We start from the raw sequence: 14,760 nt of genomic DNA on the forward strand, positions 1-14,760 counted from the left end.
TCGAAGAATCAATGTGATGTATGTGAGATAGATCTGAGGGGTAAAGTCTAGTTTTGGGTTGTAGAGTAGGAGAAGGCTCTGCAGCTGAGTGCGCAGAGGCCTAGTAGTCTGTAGCTAAGTGCGTGGATCCCTGTAGCTAAGTACATAGGGTGAGTCAAGTCTGTAACCAGTTGAAGTATTAATAAAGAGAATTTTTCTATCAATTCTACGTATTTATTTCTTGTTTTACGCATGTGTTATATTGGGTTTGAAATTCACTTCTAATACTTATATGATACATGCATGTGTATAATTGTGTTGATTAAGTGAATGCAAGATAGAATATATGTTTATGGGAAGTTAACTAAGATCAGTTAAAGAAGATAAGTAAGGTATTTAGTCTAGGTTAGGAAATAGCGCAGATCGCTACCATAGCAGCGCGAAAGCATTTCAGCCGCTGGTTAGGGTTGCAGGAAAGACGATTGTGACACTTCGAGAGGGTACAAATAGTTGGAATAGTGTACGAAGTGACCTACATGAAGGCAGGTCTAGTTGGACTAGACTGACATCACAGACATCTCAAGGGTGTAGAAACTTGGTTCCATCACCCCCCCATACTACTTCGGGTGAGACTTCAGTCCATGCTCCACGGGCTGATGCCAAAAGGGCTAGTAGTATAGGTATTTGTTTGGCTAAATAAGTCTGAACCTGGGTCAAGCCCCCTCAAGCCAACAAATGATTCTGTTGTTGGGACCAGAATGTGGGTAGAGATGTTTGATGTCGTATCATTGGATTCCAACTAAGAAATAAATTAAAGGCGGGTTGGACAGAAGAATTCACAAGTTCATGGCATAGGAGAATAGAAACCCATAACTGTCAAAAGAAGAGTGGCTAGACAACTACTTGCACACAGAGGTCCACGAAATATTTTTTGCGTGCTTAGCTACTAAGCTATAAGAGTGCATCGTGAAGCTAGCAGATAGCCATGGGAGGTGGAAACCTGACGGTCCTATTGTGTGGACTCCAGAGCTAGTTCAGAGATTGGAAGCATCAGAGGATAAGATCACACATGTCTTCGATCATTGGCTCGATCATATTATAGGAGGATTCGTTACTAAGTTCATGGTTGACACCTCAGTCAGCCATAGCGAGGTGAAGCAATGCTTTCTCAAAGGACTGCGAGGTAAGTACGTATAGTCTTTGAATACTTGGATTAAAATGTTGTTGTGCGAAAATTTGGTTATGCAATTAACTTGATGTTCAGGGCTATACGAAGTGGAAGGGTTTATTACAATGAAGGAAATAAGGGTCCAGGAAATAGCCCCTTCATTTCACCTCCACGAAGGGCTATTCATCAGATAAGAAAAAGAATTCTGCAAATACCACCTCCAACCACACCACCACTGGCTTTACCGCCATCACCTCCATCTTCACCCGTACCAACTCCACCACCACTGCAATTCAATATGGCAAGCATAGTGAAGTTGCATGTGTTAAAAGGTTTGGGAAATGAGAATCTGGACCAATTCTGGCTCATTGTAAGGGCTATATGGGAAGCACAAGGTGTTACAGATGACCATATAAAGAAGGCGATGCTGGTTAGCACCCTGAAGAATCGTGCGTTGACTTGGTATATTAAGTACTCCAACGATAACCCGAATGTGAGAGTCGCATATATCCAAGTAACACTAAATAGACAATTTAGCAGGCATAAATCTGAAGCATAGTCAATCGTGGGATTTAAAGAGATCACGATGCTACGAGGTGAGACTCCTTGGGAGCTAGATCAGAGGTTGAAATGTACAATTCACAAAGCAAATATGAATCTGATAGATGGACAACATCGCAAGTGATTTGTAGCTTCGCTACTACCATATTTAAGGAGTGCGCTATTGCAGAAGAAGGTAACAACTTAGGAAGAGGCCTTAGAGATCGATATGAGGCTACATGAGACGTTGATGTAAGATCCTAAACTAGGACTTTAGAAAATCCACATGCAGCTAAAGAATTTGTGCCTTGAGATGTAGAGTCTGAAAAAGGATAGGACGGTTCGACTAGAAGTGTGTGAAGAAGTGTGGTGCATAAAATGAAAGAGCTAGGGTCATGACAAAGATCACTACCTGATTTTTACAAATTAGCTTACAAGAGGAGGGTCGATGCCTTTAAGGTTGGAAGCTCAAGCAGGACCTAGTGCAGTTCCTACTTTATGGTGCACGATCTTTCAAATATCTAGAAAACAAGCCACAGGTAATCGTCACTTGTTACAGAAGTATACACAAAATTCACAACAGTTGTTCTACAACTTTTGTAGGTCGGTGGGACATGACAAGCACACTTGCAAAAGTTATGAGATGATGATGGATAGAACACCCACCTATAGAGTTCAGGCCGAAATCCGGCCCCTTGACCAGAATGCAGGAATGGTGCGAACCGGATTTCAAGGGCACTGACAAGGCTGAGGTGGAGGAGGACCTGGAAGAGGTCGCGAAGAGTTGATTTGCTACAATTGCAAAGGGCCAAGACATTATGCCCGCAATTGAATGAATCAAATGTGCTCGTCGTGTTTGTATTGTACATTGTTTGATCATGAGATAGAAGATTGTCCTACACTAATAGCTAGGATACGCGACAAAGGAGCGCCACTGCCTCCCCAGACTCAGAACCTGCAGATGATGAGGTTTGAGCTACGCGAGGAAGATCTGAATGTTAACATTGTGCTCTGAAGTGGAATCGCAACAGGAGATGACAAATGAAAACGACCAGAAAATAGTACTTGGGTTCCCAAAACCCCAGCGAAGGAAAAAGAGTTTGATTTGGAGTGCACTCGGGAAACCTCCATGGAATCTAAGAAGAGCTTCACTGATGCCTCCACTTCAAGAAGAAAAGATAAACTAGAGTCAGAATGGACCCATCTATGCTCACAAAGTTATTGGAAACCTATATGAAGTTGCTGCATGATAGTAAGGTTATTAAAGTGTTACAAGAACTCATCAACAGATGCACTGGGACAACACCAAGAGAACCACGCATAGTCCAAAAGATTGTAAAACATAAAACAAGGACAAGACGAGAAATGAGGCTAACCACGCAGATTGGAGAATATGAGATGGATCAAGTCATTTTGGATTTTGGATCGGATGCAAATGTTCTGCCGAAACAGACATGGGAGCGAATGGGAAGACCTACACTGCAATGGTCTCCAATTTAGCTAAGAATGGTGAACCAACAGAAAAGAATACCCATGGGGCGATTGCAGGGAATAACTATGGATATTGAGGGAGAAAGCATGCTAGCTGATTTCGAAGTGATAGAGATTGTTGATGACAACAATCCCTACCCTGCGCTCTTGGGAATTGACTGGGCCACTGACATGAATGGGTTACTCAATCTAAAGAAGTGAAAGATGATTTTTGAGAAAAAGTCACTACGCATAATTATACCGCTGGACCCTGTTTAAGGATTACGCTATATGGAGCCAATCCATGATTATGAAAGTGATGATGATATGGACTACATCTACAAGATAACAACATGAGACCAAGACTGGGTGAATCCTGCCATGGATGGGCAGATTTCATGGTAGCATGAGTGTTCCTGCACTTCAGATTCTGAAGAAGTAGAATGATAGCAGAATCAGTTACATGAAGTAACTATGCTGAACTGCAATATGATGACAAGGTCGCTGCACTGCGTGTCGATAAAAGTAAGAGATTTTCCTACTTATGATGGTCTAAATGAGGTAGATACCTTCTTGGATGCATTTGAAAGGGAGGTTCCAGAAAAGTAACACTTCCAAGCCTTAGATTGGGTACTGCATGCTACACCAATGAGATGGTGGGTTACACACAAAGGGAGATTTGATGATTGGTGCGAATGTAGGCTGAGGATAAGAGCATGCTTTGGGAAGCCTAAGATGCGATTGGTAGAAAAGTATGATGGGTAGGATGATCCGTGCATGCATCTATCCAAGTGGACATAAGCCTATGGAAAAGAGCACAAACTTGCATGGATTCACATGTACTCTGCACTGAAAGACTTGATAAATAAGCATGTGTTGGGGGGGGTGGTGAGCTCGAATATGGCTCCTAATGTTGGGAAGACATTATGAAGGAAGAGTAATCACACATAAGCATTAAACAAGGTATGAATATGTTGAACAAGGTATGCAACATGCGGCGAAGTGATTGGGATCTATGCATACCTGTAGTGTTATCGGCTTATCAGACGACATGCAAGAAACTGACGGGATAGACACCTTTTAGGCTTGTCTATGGAGTGGAAGTCGTAATGCTTATGGAATACATTGTGCCTAGTTTGTGCATAGTAGTGCTCACAGGTATGATGGATCACAGAGCCCTGGAGGAGAGGCTCGTGTAGCTGGCAGAGTTTGAAGAAGAACAATTTTTGGCTGGATTCCACCAGTAGGTCCAAAAGTAGCACGAAAAGGCTTCACACAATTGACATATTAAGTCACGCACATTCAAGTTAAACGATCTGGTGTTGTTGTATGATAGTAAGTTTGATAAATTCCCAGGGAAATTCAGAATGCATTGGTTAGGGTCGTATGTTATTAGGGAGATTATAGATGGAGGCGCAATATAGTTGGTCAAGTTAAATGGAGAGCCCTTCCCGAGAAAATTCAATGGCAATCATTTGAAGCCATACACAGGTGGCCCAGCCACCTGATTAGCTAACCAAAGCAACCAAAGAACAATCTTAGCGCTCTAGGTAGCTGAAAGGAGGCACAGGACTATAAACTAATCTACCCAGGAGCTGTGCAATGTCAGGACTGCGCACAGTAGCGAAGTATCATAGGGTCTGTGACAGTGTGAGGGTAGCTGCGCTGGCATGCAGGTCAGCTGAAAAGTGACTATTATAGTCACTATTCAAGATGTGATGCTTCATTCGAGACCAAAGGGAGCGGGCGGTAGGTATTTAAGTTGAACTTTAGGGGTAGATTCTTGAAAATATTCCACCAATCTAACATTAATGGACCGAATGTGGGAGGAATGGTCAAATTCAAATTCAAAAGGCACTTTAATTTACAAAGGGTTGTCTAGCAAACAACACTTGGAAATTTGAGAACTAAGTTCTTGCACACTCATATATTCATGAACCGAGACTTGTTTGATCTTCTGAAAGAAAATTCGTTGCTTGAAAAATTGTGAGAGACACTGAGAGAATTGTGGAATTGCACTATGGAAGCACCCGAGGAAGTCATGGATACCAAAGAAATGACCACCGAGGAAGTCACACTGGCAATTACAAAAGTGGAAGCCCGAGAGAGTGTCGGGATAGTTGTTGGAATCCCTAAATCACCGTGCATGTCGAGACCCAAGGAAGAGAAGTAGGCCATGGTATCGGTGTGCATATCACCTAGAAATTTGTTGAGGACTAAACTCACCATGGAAGAAAAGGGGAAGGCTATCAATTTGGAGGCCAATGAGGAGGAAGAGTTTGAAGGCCTGGTTGAGGAGGAGGATGTAGAGATGGAGGTCGAAACCCAGGGTGCGGACCCTCTGACTAGGCTTCCTGCATATGTTCCTCCATGGAAGGGTAAAGAAAAGGTGCCCAAAGATATATATGATAGCAAGGGCTCTCTCCAAACTCCACTACTCCGTCACAACATTTTTTTTTAAGGAGCACACTTGGGATGGGTGCCCATGCTAAAGTTTGAAGATTAGGACCTCGCGGACAGTGAGAAGTTCCCACATCTCACGACTGTGCAGCTAATGCGCCAGAAAAAAGACATGTCAGTTGGAATAATAGATTTGGAGCCATCGAAATGGATGAGAGGAGTTAAGAAAGAATGGTTGCTAAACCTGCTTTGGGTGCCACATTACCATTATGCCCTAGTGACCATTTTCGTCATCAGGTAGTTGTTCTTCTTGGTGCATGATGGGTGCTCAAGGCTGGAGGAGCCCATCCCCATCATAGACCATTTGATTCATAGGATTAGTTGGCTCCCTTGCACAGGGGAGGACGCAATAAACATCTCAGAGGGAAAGAGTGATGATTTGGCCATCGCAGAGGCCATGAAGAAGAAATTTAAGTTGGAAAAGAAGAAGCGAGGGTACACTATTTCCATCATCAACAACCCTGTTGTCAAGGTCATGACACAGATATTGGTAGGGAAGGTGATGCAGAAGTGCCGCGCAGATGAGGTGCCCGTGCCGATGGTTGCACTAGCAATAAAATGTGCAGAAGGGATCCAATTCAACTAGGAAAACTATCTATGTGGAGAGTTCCTTAAGAACTGCCGCGAGGCACAGGAGCAGGGTAGAACATTCCATTATGCATGGCTCCTATTGTCGATAGTACTGGTGGCATGGGAGTTGCCTAAAGATAGCTTGTTCCTGACGATCGTGCAAGGTCATCCAGAGGTAGCGAAGTAAACTTCGCTTCGGGCATCCAAGGATGCACAAAGGATAAGGGAAAACAAAATATTCTAGTTACTCATGCAAATGAATATCAGAATGTGGATTAATCGCAATCCGCGTTTATTACCCACAGTCTACAACAGTCTGCAGAGCTTCGTGGAGTTCAAAGCAGACTTCCACCATGTCTTCATCAAGGTGTGGAAGGACCCCATGAAGACACGGCATGAGTTACCCTATTTGGCGACCGACGATGTCATCTTCATGGTCCTTGAGTCTTGGCCACTAGAGTGGTGCACTCCAGCTTTCTCTGTGATGGAAGAAGAGAAGTCCACCATGCAGTGGAAGAAGGAAGAGGTGAAACTGCGAATGGTGTAGCTAGCGAAAAGCACAGGAAGGAAGAAGTAGTGACTAAGGCCCAGACGGCACGAGACACTACGAATTTGGCTTAGGAACAAACAAAAGATAGTAGAAGAAGAGTGTGAAGGACAGAAATCACCTTCAGCCAAGACAAAGATTGATACAGAACAAGGTGGCATGGCATGGACCCGCAGACAATGTCCACCCAGCTGAAACGTCCATGCCCAAGAGAGAAGGTAGGGCCGTGAAAGAAGATGAAGGCCTCAAAGAATTCATTCGACCTTATCACTCTTACTGAAGGTGATCTACATGATATTGGCGAGACATGAGGGATATCACCACGAAGGTGCTCCAGTAGTTTGAGGAGCAACACCAGATGGTATTGGGGGCTCTCCGGATGTAGATACAGGAGTTGCAAGTGCGCACTCCATAGGCTGGCACAGTGTCAACCAGCCTCACATTAGGCACTTTCATGGCTGAGGAAATGTTGCACACCTGGATGACCAACACAATATTGCTGCCAGATGGAGCACTCGTTACAGAAAATGAGACCAATAGGCCTATGGTTAGTGGGTTGAAAGGGATCAATTAGGAGTGGCTTCACTCCTTTGCGAGATGCTCTATATTTTGTGGGATGGAATCACTACAAAACTACGCACTAGGGAGAGTCGCACGGTACAGGTAATGAGTGAGCAGCGCATCACCATTGATCAGTTGAGCTTGCAGTGCAACAAGGCAGTGGCACAGAACATACAGATAGTGCAAGTGGTGGAGGAATCCTGCTAGATGGTCTCGGACTTGGCCATCCAGGTGAAAGAATTGGTGGAGGCGCCCATACGTAAGTTAGCAGTATGGGTGTGCGATGCAAGAGAAGACATGGACAGGGTTCAGCTAGAGTTGAACCTTCAGATAGCAGAATTATAGTTGAAGCCACAGCTCAGAACTCAACTAAAGGTTAAGGAACAACACGCCACCATGATCACAACAACCATGGTGGTGGTTAACAATGCAATGACAAACTGCACGAAGCTATTTGAGTAGTCGTCGAGGTCCTCATGACCCTATAGGAGGACCCGAACATAGAGCACCTGGAGACAGAGGCATGCGAGCTATAGCAGAGATACGATGAGGTAAAAGGGACCACGTAGATAGTTTCCCTTACACAAAGGCTCGCAAGGATGCAACAGGTAAACACGCTCAAGGAGTAGGTAGATGCTGCTCGACATAAGGAAGCAGTTTTGAAGGCGCACCTACAACCATGGATTGATGAGGAATATGCCATTCTAGCCTCCATTGAAGCAAAGCTCACGCAGCTGAAAGCAACACAGGAGAGGATTCAGGGTAGCAGTCTAGCCATAGTGGTCACTGAACAACGCATAGCGGATGTACAGTAGGTAGCTACTTAGTGGGCTGCCGAACTTGCAGCAATCAAATCATAGTTGGGAGGTCTTCACGCAAAGATCTCCGCACCAACAGAGTAACTCGAGGGCAAGTCACGATGTTTGTGTTGGGGGCCTGTTGTGCGCGGGATCTCCCAAGGAAATTTTTGGGGCTTAGAGCCCAGATTTTTGCCAATTTTGTAATTTCGATGTAAGAATTAGCATTTTGTGGGCGCGGAGCGTGTAGTTTGTTAAAGAGTCATAGGGTTGTCTACCCTTAATTTTTATAATGTAATGTTGGTTGTAGAGATCTACCCATGGTACGTGGACCATGGGATTGTATAAATAGAGCAAGGCTTTAAGTAGTTTGATAGCATAGTCGAAGAATCAACATGATGTATGCGAGATAGATCTAAGGGGAAAATTATATTTATGGGTCATAGAGTAGGAGAAGGCTCTGCAACTGTTATCATTCAGGTTGTCCCTTGGCTCCTTAAGGGATACGGCCGAGGTAACCACAAACCAATCTTTGGACTGCAGGTCCTAGCCTACCTGCAGTCAGAGAGGGCTCTCTCTTTAGGATTTAGCTTTGTTGATGATGATTTTAGGCTAATTATTGAGTACAAGAGGTTTTGTTTGAGTTTTGGTGGGAAGGATGATGCTTTCAAGTAGAGAGGCAGGGATAGCATGAAATTTTTAGAACCATTGGGCATGGAGTCAAGGAGTAGGACTGCTGGTGCGTTTTCTTGGTCACAAGAAAGGAATATGGAGCAAGCTAGCTGCACATGAAACAATGATTCAAGCTTAAAAGGATGGAATGAGGGCTAAGGAATGAGAGGCAATTAAGAATCTCTCGTTCAGCTTAACAGAGGGAAGGTGAATGAGCTCTATCTAGGAGCAGTGAAGAATCCCTAGATAACTGTCAAACATGAGTGAATTAGGGGAAATATGAGCCACAGGGAATTCATATTCATTACTAATCCAGATGAAAACATAAAGAAACAGCAGAAATTGAGCATAGAGGGCAATTAAACCAAGTCTAAACTATTCATTCTTTCTGCTATTTTAGATGGTATATCAATGGAAAACAAAGGTAGGAAACACTTATTGAGTCATGTTGTAGCACAAGAATTCCGTATTCATCCTTCAACCATTAAACACACAACAAACAGTCATTCCTCCAAGCTTTTGAGCAGTCTTTGATTAAGTAAAACATTCAGTATATAGGGCGAGTCTCTCTTGGAGCTATACAACCAACCAACCCTTTAAACAGTGAATTAGGGTGGTTTTATAAGTAAAATATCTACAAAATCAGATCCTAGATAGATCTGCTGTAATAAGTGTCTTTAACCTAACATATGTCTGAAATAAATGCAAGAAAATATCTTCGAGTTGCGCTGGGGCAGCTGTATCAAAAAGAGTTAATGTGTTGTCTTTATGGCTCTGTGCTAATCACTTAGCCATAACTGTGCTTTGGGATTTGATCCATGCTCTTGAGTGGTTCTGAGGTGCGTTAACTGTGATGGGAGAGACTTGACATAACTCCACCATTTTCTTTGACTTTTTTGGAGACCATTCAATGTTCACCTGCTTTGGGAATAAAGATTTCCATTAAAACTTTTAACTGATACTCTTTGTCACTTCCTTGATATGCTTTGGCACTGAATGTGCACCTTTTCTCACCGCTGTTACTCTTTAAACTGTCCCATCGACCTTTATGGCTGCTGTTCAGCCCTTTGTTGCTTTAAAAACTGTCTTTGCCCCTTTCTGAATCCTGCAAGAAGAAATTCATGTCATTTTGTGACTTTCGGGCCTGCTGGTGGCCGAGCCATGAAAGGGCTTTCCATTTTGGCCTATTTCCCTTAAAAACTACCTCGGTTTTTCATTCCGGGCATCCGTTGGTGTAGATTTCGTGCTTAGCGCCCTTCTTGATGATGACATCAGCATGACGTCAACAGTACGGCCGGGTGACGTGGCGGTATGGTAGAGGTGATGACGTGGTAGTGACGTGGCATGGACACGGGTGCAGGAGGCCGACGCAAGATGATGATGTCATGGGGGAGACATTGCGGTGACGTCACACAGGGGAGGGCAGTATCTGGTTTCATGTCGCACCGCTTTTGTCCAGAAGCGGTTTCGGAGGAGCGGGCTCCGCCACAGCTGGGAGGGCGACGCGTGGTGGGAGTACGACGGGAAAACCGCCCATCTCCCGGACGCTAACCCTCGACAACTTCGGAGATGAAAAGACCCGCCCACTGTAGATCTCGGGCGCACCAGATCTGATGGATGATGGGATAGACAAGGAGGCGGAGGGTTAGGGACGGGGCCCGTGCGCTTTTTATTAATTATTTTAATCTGGCGGGGGGAAAACTTTAGGAAAGTGGGTTTTGAGTTATATACAAGCGGGGTGAAATATATTTACATGCATGACCTTAGGATAAGGGTGGGAAATGAGTATTGTAGGGTTAGGACTTAGGGGAAATGGTTATTAGTGTGACCAGATGTCAGACTAACTCCAGGTTAGGACACGGAAGGGTTAGTAGGAGCCCCAGATGGACTACTATTTCCCAGACTTGATAAATATGGCTATAATGCCAAGGGGAGGGGAATATGTAATATTTTTGGGATTTTATATAGTTTTTGTACAATAGGGGATAAGGAAATGATATAGGGAGCTAGATAATAGAGTTAGGAGTTAATATGAAAATGACAAGAAAGCGCTAAGGTAAGGGATCTTAGGCTATTTTTTAGAGGGGAAAATGACTCAAAGAGTGAATCAATAGTACTCCTAAGCAAAGTGGACCTTTACTTAGGCAAATATAGTGGAAGATGATGAATTCAAGAGTTTTCAAGCAGATCTTGACCTCTTTGGGGAGGTTAGTGAATGATTTGGGAAATAAGAAGAAGGGGAAGTTAGAGATGTCCAGCTTGAGCTCCTCCAAAGGAAAATTGCCTCATAATTGTGATCTGAGTAAATATAACATTTGAAAACATGAAATGGATCACATAGCTTGATTCTGCAACCACAAAACTACTTACCCAACCTACTTACCTAACATTTTTTCTTCTTTTTGCATGGGTGCACTTGGACTTGCAGACCCTGATTATCCTTTTTTCTTTTTGTTGTCCTCCTATCTAAATCTACACTTATTTCTTCCAAGGGCCCAGATTAAGCAGTTGGGCTCCTTTGTTTCTCTACCTATCTATAAATCTGCCAAGATTAAGCTATTTGGACAGATATTCATTCTCTATATTGTAAAACAAGAAATTGAAACCTAGGGAGGCCAAGATTAAGTTGTTTGGCCTTCCCTTAACAAAAATTCTTCAAAATGATTAACTCATCAAAATTTGGAATACAGCAGTGGCATTTAGATTGGCACAATTTCATGGCCTCTTCTTTGGCCTCTTTTGGAAATATGGAGGATTGCAGCATGCAAAGTATGACATATTTGGCACTTTCAACTGTCAATCATGAAAGATGAACACCTATTGCAATAGGAGGCTAACAATAGCTGAGTGCACAGAGACCTAGTAGTCCACAACTAAGTACATGGACCCTTGTAGCTGAGTGCGTAAAGCGATTCGAGTCTGTAACCAGCTGCAGTATTAATAAAGAGAAGTTTTCTATCAATTCTGTGTATTTATTTCCTATTTTATGCATTTGTTATATTGGGTTTGAAATTCACTTATAATACTTATATGATGCGTGTATGTATATAATTATGTTGATTAAGTGAATGCAAGATAGAATATCTATTTATGCGAAGTTAACTAAGATCACTTAAAGAAGATAAATAAGATATTCCATCTAAGTTAGGAAATAACGCAAATCGTTGCCATAGTAGCATGAAAGCATTTCAGCCCTTGGTTAGGTATGCACGAAAGATGATTGTGACACATTACGAGGGTACTGAAGGTTGGAATAGTGCGTGAAGTGACCTACGCAAAGGTATGTCTAGTTGGACTAAATCGACATCATAGACATCTCAAGGGTACAGAAACTTGGTTCTAGCACCCCCCCATACGGCTTTGCATGAGACTTGAGTCATGCTCCATCGGCTGATGCCAAAAGGGACAGTAGTGTAGGGATTTGTTTTAATAAATAACTCCAAACTTCAGTCAGGCCCCCTTAAGCCAATAGTGTGGACCCCAAAACTGGTGAAGCATTTGGAGGCTTCATAAAAGAACATCATACAGGTCGTCGATCACTGGGTCAATCATATTTTAGGAGGATTCATCACTGAGTCTGGGGTTGATACGACCGTCAGCTATAGTGAAGCAGAGCACAGGTTCTTCAAGGGAGCAATAGGCAAGTACTTAAAATCTCTTAAGACCTGGATTAAGATGTTTTTGTGTGAAAATAGGGCTATGCCATTACATTGATTTTTGGGACTAAACAAAGAGGAAAACCCTAAAGAAGAAATGAATAGTCAGGCTCTGAATACAGTCCATTGTTAGCATATTCTGATAGTGATGATGAAGGAACTATTCTAAGAAAACCACAAAGCGCATTGCAGATAGTAATCCAGGGTATCCTAGTGATACCCCATCCATCCACTCCACCTTCACCTCTACCTCCACCATATACACCTACACCTCCACCTCCACCTCCGCCTCTACATCAACCATTCAACATGGTGAACATGATGAACATGATGATATCTAAAGGGGTGGGAAGCGAGGACCCTGAACAGTTCTGGTTTTCTGCAGATGCTGTGTGGAAGGCATAATAGATTACTGATGATAATATGGAGAAAGAGCAACTAGTCACATCACTACAGGATAGGGCATTGACTTGGTATATCAAGTTCTGTATGGATAAACCTAGCGCGATGATGGTAGAAACTCAGTATGCATTGAACAGTGAGTTTAAAAATCCTGAGTCTCAGGTGTAGTCTGTAACAAAGTTTAAGGAAATAAAACAGAGGGTAAATGGGTCTACATGGGACTTCAATTAGAGGCTAAAATTCTTGATCCGACAAGCTAATATGAAGATCACGGATGATCAACACAAATACTGGTACATTTCTTCACTATTGATTCATCTAAGATTTTCATTATCATGACAGGAGATAGGAACGCAAGTAGAGGTTGTGGAGATCGTGCTGAGGTTGGAAGACTCACCAATGCAAGATATGAACATTGGAGTACAACAGATTCAGTCATTGCTGACAAGCCTGCACATGGAGTTGTAGAGCTTGAAGAAAGGAAAGGAAGCTCAATATGAGGTGCGTACATAAGTCTATTGCATAAAGTGTAAAGACAAGGGACATGATAAGGATCATTTTCCTATCTATCAGAATTACCTAATTGAAGGGGGTCATGTTCCTTTAAAGCCTGAGAACATTGTGAGACCAAGCATAGAGTTACCTTGATGGTGTGCTATCTACTAGATAGCTGGGAAGCATGTGACTAATCATTGTCACCTTTTGAAAATTTTTGTGCAAACACCTTCATATAATATGCAAGTTGAAACTTGGCCCCAGGATTAGGGCACAGGTGCAGTGGGGGGCGGATTCTAGGGATTTGGAAGAGGAAGACGATGAGGGTATTGAAGAGGTTGTAGATAAGTTATTTTCTAAAACTGTGGAGAAGCAGGAAATTTTGTGCGTGATTGTTAGAACCCAATGCATCCATGCTGTCAGTATTGTAGACATTTTGATCATGTGATAGAGGATTGTCTGGTGATGATAGTTAAAATGCAGGAGAAAAATACTCAACCAACCATACAAAATATATATATGATGAGGGTGGAGCCTCACGAAGAGGACCATTGCATCAATATCGTGAAGAGAAGTGGTATTGCCATGGTATAGGATAAAGGAAAGTAGCTAGAAACAAAAGTTTGGGTGCACAAGGCTGCCGAAAAAGATGTCGGATTTGATCTCAACAAGGCTAAGAAAATTTTATGAAAGGGAAGAAGAACTTTTCTGAGTCTTTCTACATCAGGAATTCAAGAGAAACTAGCTAAAAACAATGAAGCCTAGGACATGGATGCCTCTCTATTGGCTACTTTTATGAAAACCTGTATGATGTTTTTGTGAGATAGGAAGGTGGTGGAAGGGCTCTAGGAGATAATTGACAATTGTACAGTTCAAATGAAGAATCCTCCCAAAAAATGTGCTGTGAGGAAATTGGGTAAGCAGAGGTGGGCAGGGCATGAAATGAGGCTGACGCTCAGTTGGAGAGTACAAATGGCTCAAGTTAGCCTAGATTTGGGATTTTATGTGAATGTGATACCAAAGCAGACGTGGGAAAGGATGGGGAGACCTGTGCTACAATGGTATCCTATATAGCTACGCATGACTAATCAACAAAAGATCATTCCTATGGGGCACTTGTATAGGGTAACAAAAGACATTAAGGGAGAAAAATCTCTAGCCAAATTTGAAGTAATTGAAATAGTGGATGACAACAATACTTACCATGCGCTATTAGGAATTGATTGGGCCTTCAACATGGATACGGTAATTAATCTAAAAAAGAAAAGAATGATAATTGAAAGGAAGTCACCCCAGGTTATTATCCCTGTTGGATCCCACTGAAGGAGCACACTACACTAAACCAGTTTGTGATTATGAAGAAGAAGACGATTTGGATTAAATATACAAGATCACTGTGTGTGATGGAGATTGGATCAATCCCATTTTAGATGGGTGAATTAC

The sequence above is a fragment of the Pinus tabuliformis genome, chromosome Q, assembly GCF_031772625.1.
Source record: "Pinus tabuliformis cultivar Carrire ecotype Pingquan chromosome Q, CPIR1, whole genome shotgun sequence".
In the NCBI taxonomy this organism is placed as follows: domain Eukaryota; kingdom Viridiplantae; phylum Streptophyta; class Pinopsida; order Pinales; family Pinaceae; genus Pinus; species Pinus tabuliformis.